Source organism: Hemitrygon akajei, unplaced genomic scaffold (assembly GCF_048418815.1).
Source record: "Hemitrygon akajei unplaced genomic scaffold, sHemAka1.3 Scf000045, whole genome shotgun sequence".
NCBI lineage: Eukaryota > Metazoa > Chordata > Chondrichthyes > Myliobatiformes > Dasyatidae > Hemitrygon > Hemitrygon akajei.
The window spans coordinates 3,033,682-3,040,825 of NW_027331931.1; the positions used below are offsets into that span (position 1 = coordinate 3,033,682).

At 44.7% G+C, this 7,144-nt stretch overlaps 2 non-coding genes across 2 annotated transcripts; both read right to left on the reverse strand.

Annotated features, from left to right (window-relative positions):
* Positions 1 to 6,227: 6,227 nt before the first annotated feature.
* On the reverse strand, positions 6,228 to 6,313 carry trnay-gua (transfer RNA tyrosine (anticodon GUA)). The gene is given in 2 exon segments: positions 6,228 to 6,263; positions 6,277 to 6,313. It is a non-coding gene; the product is annotated as a tRNA-Tyr (tRNA).
* A 509-nt stretch (positions 6,314 to 6,822) lies between these two features.
* On the reverse strand, positions 6,823 to 6,895 carry trnaa-agc (transfer RNA alanine (anticodon AGC)). The gene has a single exon. It is a non-coding gene; the product is annotated as a tRNA-Ala (tRNA).
* Positions 6,896 to 7,144: the final 249 nt, after the last annotated feature.

Below are 7,144 nucleotides of genomic sequence, written 5' to 3' on the forward strand. Positions count from 1 at the left end.
TCCCATTTGAGTGACGAAGTGAACGCTATTGCTCGAATTCCACAGCTCGGCAAGACACTCTGGGCTGACGTACTGCAACAGGCTCTGATTTATACAGGGGATCGATCTCCAGTGACAAGGTCCCACCTCTGACCATTGTTATTGAACAAACAAATTACATCACTGGCAGTGTCTCAGGTGTGAATTCTGTGGGGATGTAACGCAAACACGTCAATATCATTAGCATTACCTCAGTCAGATCCATTTGCGTAATTCGAGCAAAATGTGCAATGAGACCAGTAAGTGAGCAATCAGCTTCATTTACGACATTCCACAGTTGCATTGACAGAGATTCCAACTGTTCCCATTTTCCAACCTGAAACTTTCACTGTGGTTCTCTTTCCACAAGCATTCCGGAATCGATGTTTCCAGCATTTTCAGCAATTTTCACTGTCCCCTCTGTTTCATCGACAAAGAAATCCGGTTTCCCCTCAGTGTGCTCTGGATCCAGGGACACATGAAAACCACTCTCAGTCTCCTCCTGCGGACTTTAATTTAATATTAATTTAATTTAATTTAATTTAATATCATTCACTTTTTCTTAATTCAGCAGTTCCACTCTGGCTGCTCAGACATCAAACCCATCCCACCCCGTCCGACTATGTGTCACCATATACAAAACATAGTCGTTGTGTGCACAGACACTCGGTCCAGTTCTCCATCAGACACCAAACCCATCCCACCCCGTCCGACTATGTGTCACCATATACAAAACATAGTCGTTGTGTACGCAGACACTCGGTCCAGTTCTCCTTCAGACTTTCACTTTGGTTCTCTTTCCACGAGCAAACGGTAATCGATGCTTCCAACATTTTGGACAATTTTCACTGTCACATCTATTGTTTCATCTACAAATAGACCTGGTTTCCCCTCAGTGTGCTGTGGATCCAGGGACACTGTCAGTCTCCTTCTGTAGACTTTCAGTTAATGTCATTCACTTCGTATTTTTTTAAATTCAGCAGCTTCACTTTGATCGGTCAGCTGTTAAACCCACCCCATTATACTCCATTATGTGCCGACAGATATAAACATACCCGCTGTGTACACAGACACTCCGTCCAGTTCTCCTTCAGACCTGGACGGCATCGATGTTTACGTCAGTTTGATCACTTTCCCTGTATAATGTTTATTTTCGACACCGTCGATAACTCCGGAACTGTCCACGGTTCCCTCCAACTCTTAAACTATCTTCTCCACATCTGTAGTATCCGTGTGTACCTATGTTTATATGTATGTGTGTGGGTGTGGGTGTGGGTTGTGTGTGTGTGTGTGTGTGTGTGTGTGTGTGTGTGTGTGTGTGTGTGTGTGTGTGTGTGTGTGTGTGTGTGTGTGTTTGTGCGTGTGTGTGTGTGTTTTTATTGTGTGTGCGCATGTGTATGGATGTTTGTGTGCAACTCTTATATATCACAAAATGTATACGCATAAAATGTGTTGTTCGTGCTGTGGATTTTGAACAGTAAAGTGACGGACAAAGCCGCTGTTGAATCCGCCTGAGGAACAGTGAGATGCTGAAACACTGTGGCGTTCAATTAGCTGTAGGAATATAATGAGATGATAAGGCTTTCATTCACTGTCCTGTGGGTTCCGAGCACAACCACAACACGTTTCTCCATGGTGTAAATACCGGCATGATTTAACAAAATACTTTCTGACGTGTACAGATTCTATTCCGATATGATCTCATGGTTTAACATAAAAATACCCATGTCTTTGGCATTTCTTTTACAGTGTCCTTCGCAGGACCATCAAATAAAGCCATATTAAAAGTATTATGAACGCACACACACACACACACACACACACACACACACACACACACATACATACATACACATAAACACTCTTACACACATGCACTCACACACATGTAAACTTCCACATACACATATACACTATTTATGACATACACACGCACATACACGCACGCGCACACAGATACACTCTCTCACACTCACACACACTCTCTGTGCATTTCATACTGTATATACCAGTTTCTCCTCTAGTGCAGAAGTGTGGGTACATTCTGTATCTGACAGTCTCTGCCACAGTGTGAGACTGTGGGGTTTCATTTTGTATTTCTCAGTCTATGCTACAGTGTGAGAGTGCGGGTTTCATTCTGTACCTCTCAGTCTCTGTTACAGTGTGAGAGTGTGGGTTTCATTCTGTAACTGTCAGTCGCTGCTACAGTGTGAGAGTGTGCTTTTCATATTGTATCTGACAGTCTCTGCTACAGTGTGAGAGTGTGGGTTTCATTCTGTATCTGTCAGTCTCTGTCACAGAGTGAGAGTGGGTTTCATTCTGTATCTGTCACTCTCTGTTACAGTGTGAGAGTGTTTCATTTTGTATCTGTCAGTCCCTGTTACAGTGTGAGAGTGCGGGTTTCATTCTGTATCTGTCAGCCTCTGCTACAGTGTGAGAGTGTGGGTTTCATGCTGTATCTGTCGGTCTCTGTTACAGTGTGAGAGTGTGGGTTTCATTCTGTGTCTGTCAGTCTCTGTTACAGTGTGAGAGTGTGGGTTTCATTCTTCATCTGTCAGTCTCTGATCGAGCGTTAAGTGTGTCCTCTCAGTCCTGTAGCCGGAAGCCACTGATTCAGTGGGAGCGGGTGTATTTTTTACCTTAATTCTCAAATCTAGTAACTGATCTTAAAGTAGTTGCTGTCTTCCCCGAGCTATGTTTGGGGAGTCTCCTACGGTTGGTTTATGCTATAATTGTGAGATAGAGAGATCATCAATGAATAATGTCGGTTGTTCGGAGCAGTACATTCAGGATAATAGAGTCATGGGGCAAACAGACTATTCGGCCCGGCATCATTCTGCATGCTATTTCTTACTCAAACAGATACAACCAAATAGAACAGCACCTGGTCTGTAATTGTCTATGGCTTGGCAATGCAACTTCTTCAATCTTGATTGAAAATAAACACTTTAGATAAGTGCTGTAATTTAAATATATAAGTGCGTAAGTAAATTCATAAATTGATGGATATAAGACAAACAGAGCCAGAATGTTTCATATTCCAGCAGCATGTATATCAATAGATTTCCCTCAACAATTCTAAATTGCTTCCTTCACCGAGTATCTTCTCTCTTAAGAGTTTGCCGATTCTTTTATCCGTCCCTGAATGTGCACAACTGTGTGAGTTTGTTCCAGTGATGTCCCACTCATAAATGATGTAATATTCATTTTGATTTTCTTATGTGAGCTTCAGATTGGTCTGTATCGTGTCATCCATGTTTTATTGATTCCCATCCTCATACAACTCCCGACCATTTCTGCTTTCTGCAGGGATGACTCCCTGTGTGACTCGCTTGTCCCTCCCCACTGATCTTCCTCCTGGCACTTATCATTACAACTGGAACAAGCGCAACATCTGCCCTTACAACCCCCTCCCTCAGGCCCCAAACAGTCCTTCCAGGTGTGGCGACACTTCACCTGCGAGTCTGTTGGGGTCATCTACAGTATCCGGTCGTTGAGAGCTCCTATATATCAGTGAGACCCAACGTAGATCGGAAGACCCCTCCCCCTCGTCGAGCACCTGCCACGAAAAGCGGTGGTCTCCCATTTCAATTCTACTTCTCGTTCCCATTCTGACTTGTCAGTCCGCGGCCTCCTCTACTGCCAAGGCGCCGACACACAGGTTCGAGTACTGACACCTTGTATTCCGTCAGGGTAGCCTCCAATATCATGGCATGAACATCGATTTCTCCAACGTCTGGTCATTACCCACACTCACCCCCACAACCTCTTCACCATTCCGCATTCATGTCTCCCTTTCACAACTTCTTACCTGATTATCCCCACAACTTATATATAAATAACAATACCTCATTTACTGAAATAATGGAAAGGCTGAACTGCTGGGAACAACAACGTTTTCAGGCAGTTCAGTTTATTCATGCGCTTGCAGAGCAGGTGTGGATTTATTTTCGGAATGTCAAAATTATTTGACCCTTTCGACTGAGCGGTATAGACTTCTAAAATGTTTCAAAACAAAAGTAGCGGGGGATATCCAAAGAACTTCCAACTGCTCTCTGAATCTGGTCTGGGTCACTCCGTAGATAAATGTATTCGTGCAGCTGCTGAAATTCTGAATCACAGAACCCCAAAACTGTGCCTGAAAAAGCCGGATTGACATTTCCAGGTCTGTGTAGAGGCATCGCATGAGAATGAAGACCAGAGTGGTTGTCGCCCAACAGAGAAGGAAACTCGCCGACAGGCTGAAGAGCAGAATGATGGATTGTCTCCGACTCTCCATCTCCGGATCTCTCTGTTTCCCGCAATTTCCCTGTCCCTTCAGCCCCCTGCGGACTCTGCTCGCCGCCAGTATCTGTCTGACGGTCAGAGCATTGAGGGTCAAAATGAGGAAGAAAGGAAGTAGCGGATTCAACAGACGGTCCACCCAATAAAACCCCTCAAACGGTCCCGAGAAAGGAAGTGCGGGCCTATTGGTACAGACCCAGTTACCATTTATCAACAACGCTGCACCATTCATATACAGGAAATAAAATGGGATGTTTTTAAAACAGAAACCGACAGATACTGCGCCTATCACCAATCCTGCAATTCTGGGGGTGCAGTATTTTGATTTAAATTTAGCGGAGCAAATGGCCACAAAGCGATCGAAAGTGAAAGCGACAGTAAACCACACGGAACAGTCAACGGCCACGTGACACAGGACGTAGTGGACAAGGCAGAACGGAGCGGTGTGCAGGACTCCGTAATGAAATGCGTATGCTTGACTCATCCGGTAGAACAGGACTTCGATAATCACCACCATTAGATCCGCCGCAGCCATCGCCACCAGGTACCGCGTCACACATTTGGAGAGACCGCATTTTCCTCGGCTGAGAATGATGATTGCCACAAGGTTAACTGCAGTGAAATAAAAAGGACCAAAAATAAGAATAAAGAAATTCAAACGGTTTTTTTTTTGCAGAAATGCAGCCTTCAATTGTTCTCTTGAAATAAAATCCATCGTTCATCTCTGCTGGACATTATCAGTGGAAGTAAAAAGATACATTGTTTGTTTGAACACGTGACCGCAGCATAAAGCTTTTTACAGTAGCGCATGCTCACATTAATCTCTTCACGTTCACCGATGCAGCAGCTATGAGCAGAGTCCAGGAATGATGGAGCACAGAAACGGGTCCTTCGGCCCAATATCTCCATGCCGACCCACGTGGCCATCTGATACCGTTGTCTGTCAAACTGTCCACCTGTATTTTAAATATTATTAAAGACTCTGTACGCCCATTTCCTTTGTCAGGCTGTTCAATACACAGAGCAACTTCTATGTGAGAAAACATCGCTCGTAATCCAGCTACATTTCTGCCCTCAATAAAATGCCACTCGGCCGAACCTCTCCCTGTAACTCAAACCCGAGAGTCCCTGCAGCATCTTTGTGAATACTGACTGCACTCTTTTCAGCGGACTTCTGCCTTTCCTATAACAGGGCGACCAAGACTGTTCACAGAACTCCAAGCGCGGTATCTCCAAGGAGAGGGGGAGTGTAATTGAAGTGCACATCTACGCTTCTTTCCGAAAGTCTGAGTTACTATTCGATTGCAAGGTCAGATTCTGAAAACAAGATCTTGCACCGTAGCCACCTTCCCTCTGTTTTATTTTACTGCTTCGGGGACAAACCATTGCTCTGAGCAGAACATTGTTACACGGTCTTAAAAGTGCTCGGCACTTGTAATGTTTTTTTGTAAATCTGTAATATGCAAGTCAAACGATGACAAAACATATCACACAACACACATAAACACTGTCAGACAGTCACAATTGACAGGGAGGATGCAACAGTGAAATGTTCTGACGGGACGGCGATGGTGGTTTCTGAACAGTGAGCGACCGACTTCCATTCTGTCTTCATTGTGACCATTTGTGACAGTATTGTAACTTGAAACAATGACAATGCATGTACGTTGAAGCTAGAATGTTTCAATGTAAATGTGGTTAGTTTAGCGTTTACCCATTTATGGATTATATTCATTAATACAGTTAAATTCATCATTATATTACCAAAGATTTCGAACGATTTTAGCATAATTTCAAAATGATGTTAACATGGTATAAAAGAAATTCCAGCTGCTTGTCCACAAATGCCACGTTCCCGGGGGCATTTCAATCATGGCGAGGCTGTGGTATGGTATTGATGATGGGCGCAGTAAAAGAAGTCCTGATCCTTCGAGCCGGAATCGAACCAGCGACCTAAGGATGACTCTATTTCCTCTACAGTCCTCCGCTCTACCAACTGAGCTATCGAAGGAAAAGCGACACCAAGTTTCTCCACGTTGGCTCCTACCGACAATCATTATGCAGATTTCAGCCTGGCATCTGTCGACCGATGGCAAAAGCCTGCCTATGGCAACTAGCTCGTCCTTCCAGCACTGGGAGCCACAGGACACGGGATGACACCTATCACCGCGCTTCTGACAATTCTAGGGACACTACGATTCCAACACAGCTCTTTGATCGTCCTTGCCCGTTCAAATCAAAGGTTACTCAGCTTTCTCTTTTCACCCAGTAACCAGGGCAATGTCCTTCTAACCACTCACCTGATTTATGCCTGAATCGTTGCCTGCCGCTCATGCATTACTGGAACACCAGCTGCCAGCCAGCTTTCCCTCCTATCTGCTTTCAACGCAGCAAACCTACGACATTTTCTCCCGGCCCTTTGACTGAGACACTTTCGGCTCGCTCTGCGCCAACCGCATTTTTTGTGCATTCCAAGTTCAGGGATTTGATGCGACGAATCCTCTGAATACAAAATGTCAATGGAGAATGCGAGCATCGATCTCGCTACCTCTCGCATGCTAAGCGAGCGCTCTACCATTTGAGCTAATTCCCCAGCACGTCGCGCTAACCTCCTATAATTTGCTCCGTTGGACAGACATCATTGCATGCCTGCCACTTTTCACCGATGCACAATCAGCAGCTCACAGACAGGCACACACACTCACTCACTCACTCATCAGCAGTTGAGAGCGGCGTGAGGTCTCTGCTTCCGTATAAGTAATCGAAAGTTACTTACCCGGGATACCGACAATTATAATGACTGTGTAACAAATCTCCCTGTCTGGAAACATTGTTAATCCAA